At 48.4% G+C, this 15,364-nt stretch overlaps 1 protein-coding gene across 7 annotated transcripts in view; it reads right to left on the bottom strand.

Moving 5' to 3' along the window:
* The window catches only part of AUTS2 (activator of transcription and developmental regulator AUTS2), a 1,155,833-nt gene that overhangs the window by 67,346 nt on the left and 1,073,123 nt on the right, over positions 1–15,364 (bottom strand). The gene's annotated exons all lie outside the window — the stretch shown is intronic.

Below are 15,364 nucleotides of genomic sequence, written 5' to 3'. Positions count from 1 at the left end.
CCACTTTCACAACGTCCAGGAATGAAGGAGGGGACGGGAGGGCGGGAGGATGGTCTGTCTCCTCAGGGGTGCGGGCCAGGACGGCTGTGAATGCAGCCCAACACAAACTCGTAAATTTACTTAAAACCTCATGAGATGTTTGTATGATTACATGTCACACAGTGTATTTAATGTGTGGCCCAAGACAACTCTTCTCCTTCCAGTGTGGCCCCGAGACTCCGAAAGGCGGGACACCCCCGGCAGAGGCTCTCAGTGTTCAGCCGAGGATGGAGCACAGACGCACACAGAACCACCACCAGCCCTGTGATCTGCTTCCTTCAGAAAACGCAGCAGCCGGGGGCAGGAATGGAAGAAACAAGATGACTGGACAGTCACTGTGGACGGAGGTTGGCAAGTGGGTGGGAGAGGGATGCATGTGGTGAGGGTGCCTTAAAAAAATAATGCATTTTAGGGTTCAAAGACCACTGGGTGGCACTTTTTAAAGAATACAAGGTGCTGAACAACGACACTCTGCCCAAAGAGGCATCACTGCCCACAGAGAGCCGAAGATGAGCACCGGCTACAAAGAGGGCTTGAGGCCCTCTGAGGAAGCAAGTCCCACAAAACATGGGTGAATAGCGGGGACTTCTTGCACTTGTGCTACCACAAAACCCAAGGCTGGGCTATCTGGCTTCACTTAAACACAAAAACAAACAAACAAAAACCCCCCAAAAAATAAAAAAAAGGCTTAACTAGGGATGCGTGCTGCCCCCCCCCCCCCCCGCCCTCTCCCTGCCACAGACAGGCACTGCAGACAGGCACACGCCACCAGAAGGCACTGCAGACGTTTCACGCTTTCCCTCGGACGACTTCCCCGCGTGGGGCCGGCTCCAGTGCCCACGGCCTCTGCCTCGCCGCGCTCCCTTCCCCGAGACGTGAGACGCCTGACTGCTGGGCTCTCTGGAGATGGATTTCAGAATCAGTTCTCCCATCTACTTGAGCGAGGTCTTCTTGATCCATAAATTCTTCCTTACCCCCCCAGTAAAATAAAATGGCAAGTTCCAAATAAAAATTTTAGTAACTTCACCCAGATTTCCAGTCATAACTGCTGTCCCATCACTTGAAATTCCTGTACCGCTTTTCCAGTTTGATTCTTAATAGTCAGCAATAGAACTTCCTAATTCTATAAATATAGAAAATCTGCTTTTGTGGGAGGCTGAGTTTAAATTTCACACTTCCGTAAAGTTAAGTGGCTAAATATATCTGGCCTGTGCCGAAAGCGAGGATGTTCCCCATTCCTCTCTCCCTCGTTCCCCGGGCTACAACCGCAGAGTCAGTACTTTGACCTAAATATAACGCTACCTGCTCAGGCTGAATGAAAGGCTGTGTTGTCAACAGGAGGCATTTTTCAAATCACCAAAGCCCCCACCTCCACCCCTGCGGGCTGGGCGGGCACAAGCAGAAAGAGCAGGAGGCTGGGAGACCAGGAGGCTGGGATCATCAGATCATCCAACGATGCCAACGGAGTCGACAAGACAGACCCAAACTTCTCCAGACTGTCCTTAATCAAGTCACTTAGACCCTCCACTTATAACGTACATTCCAAGGTTTGAAATAGGATGTTACATTTTAACTCACTGAGGTTCAACAAACAGAAATCGAACCCCTATTTTATGCAAAGTACCCTGCTGATCCCCACGGGAGAGCTGGCTGGCGGGCGAGTGGAGAGAAGTGGGCGAGACAGCCGCCCCCACCACTCTGGAGAGAAAGGCAGCTCGCAGGAAGTGAGCCAGTCCTGGGAAGCAGGGAGGGCTTCCTGGGGGACAGGGCATTTCAGCAGGGCTGTGAAGGACAGGTGCGACTTTGAATTCACACACACACACACACACACACACACACACACACGAGCGTCTAAACTCATTTGATGTGGCTCTTCCAGGGAGCATTCTTAGATATTTTGTCTCTTCCATGGATAAACACACACCACTGACGAAAAGGCTCAAAAAATTAAAAACATGGGTTAAATCTATTGTAAGAAAAATGTAAACAGAGAAGAGTATAGACATCACAATAAAATTCCTAGAAGGGTATCAACTTCTGGCTCTGAGAACTTGCCATTAAAAGGGAAGAATGAAACATTAATCTTGCTTTTCCCTTGATTATATTTGAGGATAACCAAAGAGCTCTAGCTGCGAAGGAGCGACTCCAGAAGAGCCACCTTTTGCCATCTCTGATGAAACACTGGAGCAGGCAAGTGTCCTCAGCGGACGGAACCAGAAGAGGAAAGTTGGGGGGAACCTGACGATGCGGGTTTCAGGCCGCCACAGCAGAACTCACCAAACCGTCTCGGCATCACTAAAACTGAGGCCTCCGGGTGCGGTGGGTCCTCAGATGGATGCGAGGCAGCACGGAGCCCTCTGTGACGTCTGTGGTGTTTGCTTGCCGGAAAGTCTAATCCGAGTCTGGTCAGGGCTCTAGGGCCAAACTCCCATTACAGGCAACGTGAGGGACAGAGGAACACACTCAATGACACCCCAAGGGCTTCCAGAATGTGGAACTGTCTACAAAACAGCTGACCTGGTTTCTACAACAAGCCACTGACTTGAAAAGAATGGGAGGCCAGGGACAGGGTGGAAAGCTCTCAATTAAAATAAGTAATGAGTGACCCGAGCGTGTATCCAGATGGGAGCGTATTATGCAAGGTGACACCTGTGAGACAGTCAGGGAGACAGGATGATGGACGGGTGCTAGATGGTGCTGCGGGATTACTGTGTGTTTGGTCAGACTGTGATGCCAGAATTTGGTTATGTAGGAGCACACTTTAAAAAAACAGATGTATCTTCATTTCTCCTGAAGCAGGTGCAGGAGAAATGACCTGCTGTTGCCTGGCATGTGCTTTAACGTCAACAATAAAGAAGAGACTAGATATCTCCCCATCTGTCCTCTCGCCTACAAACAACTGTGGCAAAATCCTGGTAAATACAAATCTGGATAATGGGTACACACAAGGGTTCATTCTCACGGTCTCTATGTTGAACAATTTTCATGTTTAAAAAAGCTTCTGGTGTGGATCCATTATGCAACTGAATTCCCTTTCATACATACATTTCATTTCATGTGTGAAGACACATTGCCTAAGACTGTGAACTGATTCTCAATTCAGATAGTCACCCTTGGAAAAGGCATTTCACTCTGGAAAGCTTTACCACAACACATGAATCCCAGAGTGTGCGCCTGGGACCAGAAGTGTCAGCATCAGCTGGTTCATCGTTGCAAATGCAAGTCCTTGAGCCTCATCTAAGATCCACGGAATCAAAGCTCTGGTGGTGGGACCCAGCGGTCTGTGTGCTAACAAGATAATTCCCGTAATTCTGATGCAGGCTCAAGTTTGAGAACCATGAGTTTCACACATCCTGTTCTGGGGATGCCTAGTATTGAGGGACACCCTAAAGAGCTTTAGTATTTAGGTGACTTGCTGAAGTGTCTCACAGAATTGCAATTTTTGGAAAAACTCAACGTAAGTGTAATTGTGTAGCCCTAGCACTTTACAATGTTTTGCATGGAAGGGAAAAATATTTTAAAACATTGCTGTTCATTATTCTACAATCCTGGCTTTTGCGGTTTAATAAAGAAGCCACACAGTACTTTGGTTGCAAAAGAGTTACTGGTAATCACAGCACACTTGCTCAGTAGGTGTGTGTTTTGTGTTGTGATAACCCTTCATACAGATGGCAAGTGGGCATTTGTGATGCAGCATCTGCCAACCAGGAACTAAACAGAACAGTTTGTCTTTGAGAAGCAGTTGAGCAAGCCAGCTCAGCTGGTTACAGTATAACACTGCCCTGAGGTCACAGTTCCAAACTCCATTCACCTTAGATAGCTTCACTTTATACTGTAGCTCTGAATCCAGGCCTCACATCTGCCAGCCACCCAGTTCACCAGGCTGGAGAGCGGGCAAGGACTGGAAATCCACCGGGGCAGGCAACTGAGTCCAAGGGCGGAGCCACAGTGCTGCTTCCAGCAGATCCGGTGCATCTGGTATTGCAAATAAACAAACACGAAGGCTGCCTGACCACGAGCAGACCTACATCCTGCTTGGTAAGAGTCTGGATTTCACTGAACGATCCTTGCATCATCTCATGGGAGCACTTACAGAAACCTCACTGTCCAAACATTTTTCCTTGTAGCCAGACCAGTGGTCATCTGCACCAGAATCACCCCAAGATTTGCTCAAAACAGACTGCTGGGCCACGCCCCCAGAGTTTCCGGTTGTATAAATTTTTCACTTCTAACAATTCCTCAGGGGATGCTGACCTTGCTGGTGTAGGGACAGCACTTTGAGAAACCCTGGTCTAGACCCAATCCTGCACCGAATTCCAGACGATCGATTCCTGTTTAGCAAGCAGAGACTTTGCCTCTTCCACTAAAACTAAGCACTGGTCCCAGAAACCAAATCTGTGACACATCAAGAAGATGCGGAGGGCCCAGAGGCGAACTGCAAAATCCTTTTAGTGAGTTCTTTAAGTCAGCTGGGCTGGGCACTGAACTGGCAGCATAGCTGTGTCCCGGTCCTCAAAAAGCTGACACAGTATTTCTGTAGCTGTGTCTCAGATGAGCCCTAAGAAATTAAAGATAGGACTTGTGTGTGTGTGTCTGTGTGTGTGTGTTTTAAGACCGGCTTCTGACACAATGCTAATGGTGACCAGTATTGGAGACTCCTCTCTCAGCAGCCCAGCTTACCTGGCCCCTCACACAGCTCCTCTGCCAGCCCCCGCCCTCCCCACGCCAGGATGTCAGTTGTTCACCTGTATGGAAATGACAGCTGCTTGTCACGGTCTACATGAGAGGCCTCACTTGCAGCAGTAACTAGCATGCCATTTCCAAGGCTGTCATTCTCCGGTGTCAGCACAACCCACTGTTCAAAGATTTGCTCTGACACGAACCAGGCAGCGCCGTGACTGTTATTGCCGTGGACTCCTCTGTGCTCCGACACCGGTGGCAGCTGCTCGGCACCCAGGGTTTGTTTCACCCAATTATTTGTTTGTCACTTGGAAGCCCAGGATGTCGGGCAGGTATTGTGGAGGTATTTTTGGCCTGATGCACAGGCAGAAAGCATAATGAGGCCCTCAGGTGAAGGTCTACTTTGTCAGTTAGGTGCTAGGATGATGTGCAGCCGAGAAGCCTGAGCAGCAATTAGGATATTTGAATAAGATAAGATACCTGGCAAGATGCTGAGAAGGCTCAGAAAGTCAGCCTTAACTTTTAAAACGCCAGAAAACCCCTTAGAGTAGGCAGTTTTCAAGTTTGTCCTGGAGCTCCTACAGAAGGAGGGAGAGCTCTTCCCTCAAGCCAGAGGGTCCTGGGAAGGAGGGTGCGAACCCAGGCACCAGCCAGCCAAGGAGCGCTCTGGGGGGCAGCCCCGGCCAGACAGGACCTGTGGCTCATCACACATCGGTCACCCCTGGGTGGTGAGGAGGCGTGGAACCGGAGAGCCATCCTCTCACCAGCGATCCCCAGCCCACCCGGGGAAGGAGGGAGTTTGCACTTCCCATGGGAGTCAAAATCAACTTCGTCGGATGGCTAACATTTTGTTTGGGAGGAGGCCATCATTATTCAGGGCACTGTGGCCCCTACAGCCAACTGCAGAAAACAAACCCACGAAGTTTAGCTTACAGTCTAACAGTCGCCCAAAGCACACGGCAGCCGTGCCCCTGCAGCTGACCCAGGGATTTGTCTCCAAGATCCTCAGTGTCTCATCAGTGACGCTCTTCCTCTCCACGGGAGTCAGGCTCAGAAAGAAAGGGACACAGCCCAGACCAACCTAATGCTCCTGGGTAACACAGGATGGATGTGGTAACAGACGTAGCCGGCTCCTCCTTAAACGCATTCACACTGGTAGTGTGTGTGTGCCACCTCTGGGGGGAACGCCGAGATGCCCGGAGTATCACTTCTTTTTCTTTACTCTGAAACAAACCTTCCCCCAACAGGTATGAGAAGGCTGTGAATGAAGCTAAAATCCAGCAAACAGCAAGTGTGGTGCTGAGCTGATGAAGCTGTCATTATCGTCACCTTCTGGCAGAGCAAAGTAGGAAGGAAGATTGCTTCAGTCGAGAAGGCCTAGATTAACTTTGGAAGAAGCAGAGCTCTGATGAATTGCTTGGTGTATGAGTCTGCTGACAGCTAGAGATGGATGGCGAGGTGGTGACATTCCCTAGATTATCTAGAATGGTCCATCCAAGCCTCATTACAATTCACACCGGTAGAATGAGTCAACCACTCCATAAAAAAAGACACCACCTGGCCGCTTGCCTGTGGGTGCTCGATAGCAGGGCCTAGTTCTCCCTGTCTGCCCCCTGGCCCCACCCTGCCTGGGAAGTGGTCAGTCATCCCACTTAAGTCAATTACAAAGGAAGGGGCACCTAAATTCTTTACACAGTGGGGTTTTATAAATATTTATTAAGCAGATAAAACGCCTCTTTTAAAACCTCTCAAAACACAGACCAGCAGACAAGGACTCTGTATTGTTATTCTTATTCTGCAGGTTAATAACTAACAACTGGTATCCAAATTGTAGAACCTTGTTCTCTTCCCCTCTGCCCCCACCCCTGAGACTGAGCCCCTCTTACCTCTGGGCTCTCTCTTACAGAGACGGAACCTCCCGGAGAGGAGGGCAGTTTACATGGCCCTGTTCTCCCCGACACGTTCAGGGCTGAAGTCAGCACTGGCTACGTACAAGGCACCACTGCTTCCAGAGGGAAGTGTTCCCGGTCTCGTTCCCAGCTATCTAGGGAAATGCGTGCCCTCCGCACAAGCTTCAGGCTCTGAAAGGACCCAGACGCTCAAAAGCAAACTTTGGCCTTTAGACCCCGATGGGTTTTGGAGTCCATCCAACTTTCTCACATTACCAAAGAGGATAACAAGGCCAGTGGTGTGATCTGTTGGTGGTTACAAGCGGCCCAGCTCCACCGCGAGCCCCGATGCCCCGATGCCCCTTTCCCACAAGCAGGGCTTACTGTGACCCTCCCCTCATTGCCCTGCGGGTGTGCCAGTCCGGCAGGGACGTCAGCAACCCTTCTACCTTGCAGAAACATGCAAAAGGGGGGAAGGGCTATCGATGGGCAATACACAGAACTGTGCTGGCCCCCCCCCCCCAATCTTTTCATTAGCTTAATTAACCAACAAAAGCACCTGCTGTTCAGGTGGGAAACTCTAAGGGGGGTAGGTTTTGGTCTTAGCGGTGAACGGTGAACTCGAGTTGGCAAGCTCTGTGGCTCTCTCAAGGCCCACATCTTCCGCACCCGAGAGAGCGCGGCCGCTTCCGGTTCGCGGACCCTCGGCCAGCTCAGCTCAGACAGCTTCCCTCCTCGCCACGTCCGAAAGCCCTTCAAAAAATTAGCACGTGACTTCTTCCCCATGACACCACTTACAAAGTCCCTTTCTGAATTTTAAAATACGCTTAAACTCTTACTTTTTCTGGTTGTATGTTTTTAATGCAATCTGTTCATTGCCGGATCTCTGGGGCCTCTCCCACACTCAGGGCTCGACGACATTCGCTGAGTGAAAGACTAATTTCACTATGGCTTTCACTTCCCGCCGATTGAAGGAATAAGTAAAATAAACATTGACGTCACTTACTTAACAGATGACAGATCTGATTTCAGAAGACTCCTTGTCAAACCAAAGTTTACAGTTAAAGCTCATGAATAAAGAAGCCTGAAGAGATCAACCCAAGAAGTCCGCATTTGGAACGCGCAAAACTGATATAAAACAAGAGGAATTACATGGTTGGGCTTTCAGGAAGAAGAGCTTTACTATGGAAAAGCCTTTCCCGGCTATAAACAGATAATGAGAAAATGATGTAATCTTGGCTAAAATTAGGTTTTAGTGTTACTCTGCTGAGAGATGTGAAAGGTGATAGATAAGAGGGGGAAAATGTTTTCCAAGTGGCTTTTAAAGGCGTCCAAATACAACCGCCTCCCACATCAGTCTATTAACAGGCATACTTGAGACAGTTCCCTCTTCAAAAGGACTCTTAGAAAAGCAATGATGTGCTCTCAACCTCTTCCTTGACGAGACAAGGTTTACGAGGGTCAGGGAGGCTTCCAGCGCCCACACAACACTGCTCCTCATTAGCAGGCGCCCTCCCGCCTCAGCCCCAAACTGGGCCTCACACTGCTGGTGTCACCGGGTGCTGAGGAAGTGCTCTCGTCTGAAAACCCTCAGTCCAGTCTAAGGAAACCTGGCTGAAAATTAAAGATCAGTCCACTTGCGGACACAGGAGTGGGCACGGAAGAGTAGAAATGTGGAGAAGTATCAACTTAACAGAAGGTGGGAAAAACAGAGATGCCTCAAGTCGAGCCCTGGTGCAGTGCCTGCAGTAACCGTGACGATTTCAGCCGCCTGCTCAGACAACGGTGGACCTCCTGCGAGGCCAGAAGTCCTGGGTGAGACCCTTCACTATCGAGAAAAAGTTCTTCCCAACCTCCAGCGAACACAAAACACCTCAGGAAAAGCCCTACGGACTTGTTCTGGCCAGTGAGATGGCTGGAAATGCCACCCACCACATCCAAGCTGAGACCTGAAGAGGCATCCCACGGTTCTGACTCTCTCTCCTCTTTTCCCTAGACCAAGGTAACGACCAAGGATGGGTGCAGCTCCTTGAACCTGGGTCTGAGCAAAGACAAGGACACCTGCAGCTGGTCCACGGCTGACACTTAACATGAGACCTTTGTTGTCATGAGCCTCCACTGCATAATGCGCGAGAGCCCCAGAAAGGGCAGGGGCTCTGTTAATCGCTGTAGAAGGGCAAACACACTTCTCAAGCACCAGCCGTGACAGCCCACCGTTCGCTGTACTGCTGAACACTCACAAAAGGTTCACAGCGGGAAAGCACATGGGACACGGTGGCTCTTCACTTAGGCTATCCCAGTGGCAGAACATTTCCTTTTCAACTCTTGGAGTTGCTGAGAGGTGTGCTTAAGGGGAAGATTCTGCACATAACACCACAGTAAACTGGCAGGGCACCCTGGGAGCGGCTGGCTTTCCTACCCACAGGTTCCAGAGTGGGCAGGAAATCCTTCCTATGAGGGGAACCGGAGGCGCAGCCACTTGTGGCCAGCTTTCCACGTGGAGGTGAAATGAGCCTCCACATGCGGATGCACGGCTGGCCACCTTGCACAGACAGGCCTTTGACTGCACTGTCCCAGTGCGTCCAGGCACGCTCAGCCATCGACGGAAGTCATGTGTATCGCATGGGAACAGGTGCGGGCGGGTGGCACAGACCCTCGAACTGAGGCCAAAATTCCTTTGGCGAACTCACCAAGTGGGTCTTCAATAGAGAGCCACTTCTACTTTTTTAAGGCATAGCCTGGGCAAGTAGTAAAACACTTTGATGGTGGCCCTGGGCTAAATCAAAGACAGCTGAGCAGAAGTGCAGGCACCATGAAATTAATAAAGTCACTGTTGCGCCAGCTCTGCCACAGGTTCAGGGACCAGCCGGTGAAAATCCAAAATGCACGGAGATTACGTGTGTAGGAATCAATCATTTCTCTGCTGAAATTTTCTGACGGGTCCTTTTACATCTTCACTGGATTCATAATTCACCAAAGTTGCTTCCTGAGACTCAGCACTGCTGGGCTTTCTGAGTAATTGAGACAAATTTTGCTTGTTAAATAAATTCCAGGCAAGAGTATATTTGACTTATGCACAGGAAAGCAGAGAAGTCTTATGTAAGCTGCAAAACAATGGAGTTTTATCTTATCTGCGGAACTTATTGCCGCTTGCCTGTGTGTGTTTTACTGCCAAAATAAAATAAATTGAATCAGCTCACACATGATAACATGCTCTTTCCTAACTCATACTAATTGCTCGGCTAATTGATGTTTGTTGAACTTTCTCCATTTCATTGAGTGATTAGGTACAAAGCTAACAGTTGACATCTGTAGGCGCTTAACTGGCGTCTGTAATTACTGTTAATGTTAAATAATTGTTAGTTAATTGGAGTGGTAACTGACTGAATGGAATCCAGATTGTGAAGCAAAAAAGAAACCTAGTTAAATAAACATACATTTTCAGAGAAAACAACATTTTTCTGCAGTTGTCAGAAACTAGAAATAATCCAGAGGCTGTGGGATGGCCACAGGCTTCCTTCAGGCAGGAAAGTTTCCACGCCTGGGGCCCGCGTGTGACGGGAAGGAGGCCTTTGTCACTTAACAGGCCCCATTAAAGACTCTCCAGAACCGATTTGGTGGTGGGTTTTTTTTTTTATTCCAACTGTCTCCGTAAGAGTGTGTATTACATTCGCAGACAACTAAATACTCAGGCATTTTATTTAACCAAACAAAACCCTGAACACGAATGAGCTGAAAACAGGGGCTGGCCAACATTCAAGCTCTTTAGTTCGTATTGCCAAGCATGGAGGAGAGGCTTTCAGAGGACAGTCCAGGCCATCATTCAAAAGTGTCAAAAATGCAGCGATCATTCAAACCAGTAAGCAAAGAACTTTGTTGTTGAGTTCAAAAGTGAGCAAAGCAATGTTGGCTTACTTCACTAAAAGAGGGACCTGTTACATTGTAACCAGCTCGGGATGATCTGGCCCAAGTTTTACCTGGAAAAGTGACATCACTGTAAAGCTTCTACTCGGAAGACACGGTCAAGATCAGTCTGAATGTTTGGAAACTCGTCCGCCTTCTTCACTAAATCTCTGGGGATGGGATCCACTGTTCACCTAGGATTTCCCCACCACAGTCATCCATACGGTCAGGGAAAGGCCAGGTAGAGCCGATGGGAAAACATCCAAAGGGAGACACTTTCTTACAACATGGACTATTTTAGACTCTTACTGGTTGTTTAACAGTATGAGGCATCTGTTTCCAAGAATCCTCAGGCAATAATTCCATATAACAAATTCTGTAAGAGCCTGGCTTCTATAGGAAGGTCAATTTCCATCACAAAAGGAGCTGATTGCATGCTATTTGCAGTATGGGGGCTGGAGGGGGAACTCATCTACTCATAGCTCCTTTGTCTCCCATCAAGGACCAATTACCCTTCAATAGTATTTAATTCTCCACACACCAGACGTCTCTATCTCCTGAAGACACCGCCCCCCCTCCACACACACAACGTTCTGAAAAGTACTTTAAAAGGACGAGAGAAAGAAAACCAAAGAATGCATGACAGCCCAACATTTCCCCTTACCTAAGATTTAAGACAGTAGAAAAATGCAGCTAGTGTACAGAGGCTGACATGGGCTCTTGTGCACTGTGGGAAGGTTTCAGGCCCGGCCCGTCACCACTAAACCCAGGACACTGCAGGGAACTGAAAATGGTCTCTATGTTCGTTACGATTGGGTTTTAAACTCTAAATTAAATTTTTTTAAAAGAATGCTATCCTATTGTCAACTGCATTATTTTCACTTAGATAAAAAGCACAGAATTATTTTGGAAGAGGGGTTATTCTTAAGTCAGTGGTGGCCCTGGTGGTAATATAATTTAGCTTTTCAATCACCAAACCAAGGACTTCCCCTTTCATGCCTAAATCTAATGAACGAGGTGAGACCATCTCCATTAAAGACTGTATTAGGTACTCAGTTACTGCACCTCCGCACACCAAACAGGTGTATCTCTAGTAACATGTTAGTCACCTGGTCTCTCCTCCAATCTCAAGCGACATTTCAGCCAGGTTTTCTTTCTACACTGCTCCTAAAACCGTACTGTCAAAAATACTGAATGCTCCACTGGCCTAACGGCTCGATCTCCCCTGTGCTTCATGGAAAGTCTCAGTACAAAATGACCCCAAGAAGAGGTCAGGTGCACCTACCCGTAGGCCTGGTAGGGCCGGGAAAAGGAGAAGCAGCCCTGGTCCGAGAGCTCCGGCAGCCCCAGGGCGCCACCTGGTACTCACCCTGGGGAGTGAGTGAGCGGTCGCTACAATTCCCCAGGCTGACCGAGGCTGGTGGGTGGCTGCTCCTCTGCTGCACCCTTTTTGACAGACACTGGGGGCTCACAGCAGGGGGAGCACAGGTCAGGGGCTTCCTCCCTCCCTGGGTCATTCCCAGCTCGGCACCTCAGAGATGCCCACTCAGCCAGCTCAGCTCTCTAACAGCCCACACGGGAGGGCCCACGGCTACAATGTGAGATGACAGTGACCGCGGTGAGGGAAGAAGGGGTGAGGAAATCCTTATGTGAACTGCACCTCCCGGCCACCTGTCCTTTATAACTTGCCCTTTCTGCAGGGCAGATCCCGGATAGGAGGGCTCTATGGCAAAAAGGGTCCTTTCCTCTTCCCCTAGCCGAGACCATGAAACCACCCCGGGAGCTGTATATAAGCAAAGGACTCCAGAGACTACTGTTCTCCTTCCTCCCAGGTAGGGCTGCCCTGCTTTTCTTTCTTCCTCAGGGAGCTCTGCCCTGAAGCAATTTCAGAGTTTAAAAGAGATTAACTATCTTGGCAGGATGGTCACAGGCAGCAAAATACTCATCTTCTGCATTTCTGTCTATATATCAAAGTGGCAAACCCGACAAGCACTAGGGCCTGCGGTAGGAAAGAGAGGGCACTGCAGGCTGGCTGGCCACGCTGAGTCGACTGGAGAGCAGTTTTAAGGACAAATACTCCAGCATTCTGGGGAGAAGGCCTGTTGCTCCTCTAGCAGTTCAACCAGCTCAGTCTGGACAAGAAGTCCCTCTCTGTGTGTCTCTGTCTCCCTGGGAAAGTTAATTTTTCTTTGGCAGATGGCTGAGTCACAAAGACAGAAGGATTCATAAAACTCACATGAACATCCTGTAAACATTTAAACACATAAAAACTCAGTAAGGCAACCATGACCTTGATTAAAGTTAAGCTATTTTTTAATGTGTATTACAACCCTAAGCCCTGCACTTTGGAGACTCATCTTCCCGCCTGTCATGGGTGCATGCATGCACTCACGGCTTGATGAATTTGTTTTAAAATGGGAAATAAAAGGCGTCAGAAGAAAGCAACGACTTGGAACACCGACACAGAAAACCTTACTAGTTCTCTATTAAATTGGATGGACCCAACAATACAGAGAATGTCAAAATAAAATCAACGGGCAGAAGTGAGAGAAGACATATTCATCATACCTAACTACTACATGTTATAAAAAATCCCCACCAGAGATGTCAGGCCCCGGACTGGGAGGTTTGCTATGGTCGGAAATGCTGACCTAAAGAGGCTAAATGATTTATTCAAGCTCACCAACAGATTGATGGGGGTTTGAGCCGCGGGCCCTGCTGCTTCAGCCTGGAGCTTCATCCCCAACATCCCAACATCAAAGCTGTGCCCCCCTCCACCAAGCCCCCCACCACAATCAGTCTGTGAGATTAACACTGCCCTCCCACAGTGAAATTTTATGGTCCAAATCTGCCCGCCACTGGGCTCAGCGGCATAATCTCATCTCGGCAGCGGCTTACAGCCAGGCTCCTCTGAGGCAGCAGCGCTGAGGAACTCTGGCGCTGGAGAGGGGATGTGTAGCTTTAAACATCTGGAGGTGCAGAAATACACGTGTCAGCTTCCCTGCGTGCTTGTTCGACAGTTCAATACACGGAGGCTTTGAAGATTTTCCCAGTCGTGTTTGTTACCTGGTGTAAGTTTGCCCTTTCTTACAATGCTTTTTATTGCTCTTGGCTAAGAATACTGGACAGAGACAGGAGATCTGACTTGCAGGCAGGCAGGCTGCTGTGCAGAACTTGAACTTGATGTGCACGAAGCTGACAATTCCTTGAAGGCCTTGTCAACCATCCATTCCATAAATACTGCCACTACTCCGAGTGAAAACAGACCAAAAATCAAGAGCACATCGACTCCCTGCACCTGTCTTGAAGTCACTGTTGACATTATCACTACACAACGCTTTTTGAAGTTGTTTTCCTGATGCTTAGCAGTTTGAATACTAATCCCCTTAACAAAACTGTCCCCATCTCCCCCACCCCTTTCCTGCTCCCCTTAATCCCCTTCTCCCAAGGGAGGAGGCGGGGGCTGGACACCAGTCAGTCTCGTCGGCAGCACCTGGATTTGCATTGATTCAGCCTCTTGTCATTCATGTTACCAACAGGAATTAGCATAAGGCATTAGGGGGCAACTCAGGAGGAGAATAGAAAGACTATTTTGATGGAAATAAGGGGCAAAGGCATAATCTGCCATCAACTAAAATGCTTATTTGTGTATGGTTTCCCAAGCAAAGCTTAGAAAAAGCCTATGTTGATTTTAGTGTTCACAAAGAAATCTTAATCCCTTTAAGGCAACTAAATCACCCCCAGAAAAGCAGCTCAGGAGAAAGGCACCCTGTCAGGGGGTGACTATTCACAACCAAATAGATGCCACAAATCACACTCTGTAAGTAAACACAAATAAGAATGTGGGAAACGTTGGATTGGAAAAGGGAAAGCAGGGGGCAAAGCAGGAGGGAAGAAGCTGAGGGGCGCTCCTCATCATCAATCACTCTTCATCCGCCCTGAAGAGAGCCTTTCAGCCCTGCGAGGGCAGTGGCAGTCTGAATGCGGGTCCCCGTGCCAACCTGCTTTCTCGGGCTGATCCCAGAGAGCAGAGACACATTCCAGAGCTTTATAGCAAACTGGCAAAAAAAAAAAAAAAAAAAAAAAAAAAAAACCCAGTCACGTGGGACTGAAGATCCTGGGAGGGGCTGGGGCCTGGTTGTCACCGAAACACAGAACACCTCCTTTGGGTGACCAGCCCATCTCAGCCTCCTCCTCCTCCTCTCACACACCCTGCTTTTCACACAGATGCATCTCGGTCTACCAATCCTCTCCACCATCAAAATGAACAATAAACAATTACATGTTTTTACATATGAGTAATGTATGACATGAACGGCACATATCTTCTTTTATTGAGCTTTTAGTGTTATGTTAGCAAATTCATACAAACTTTCACTCCATCAAAAATATGATGAAATATAAAACTGGAGTACTCCGTTATGCAAAAAAAGGGATAAAATTCAATATGACAATCATTCTGGGAGTAACAGCAATGACATAAGCACATACACCTCAGGGGAACTCTAAACATAATGTACTATTTATAATTGCAGTTGGTTCCAACTCTAAAATAACATGGGAGCCCGAAAGTAACTGCACTTGAAAATGTGTCTTGATAACCATCTCGCAAAAAAAATGCTAGCCCAGGCAACTGTGGAATGCTGAAGTGGCTTCAAATTTCACTTTATGAAGGCCCCAGTCTGCACAGGTACGGCCCAGTATCATCCAGGTAACACAGAGTGAGATTCCCAGAGAAAAGCACCCCTTCTCTTAGCAAGTACCATGCATGCCCCTACATCAGGTTCTATGGTGGAGACGAAAAGATCGAATAGTTTATATAATTGATACCTTTCAAATCACACACCTTTGCA

The sequence above is a fragment of the Phyllostomus discolor genome, chromosome 3 (assembly GCF_004126475.2).
Source record: "Phyllostomus discolor isolate MPI-MPIP mPhyDis1 chromosome 3, mPhyDis1.pri.v3, whole genome shotgun sequence".
In the NCBI taxonomy this organism is placed as follows: domain Eukaryota; kingdom Metazoa; phylum Chordata; class Mammalia; order Chiroptera; family Phyllostomidae; genus Phyllostomus; species Phyllostomus discolor.
Note: the sequence above shows the minus strand (reverse complement) of the source record. Positions and strands in the feature narration are given on the sequence as shown.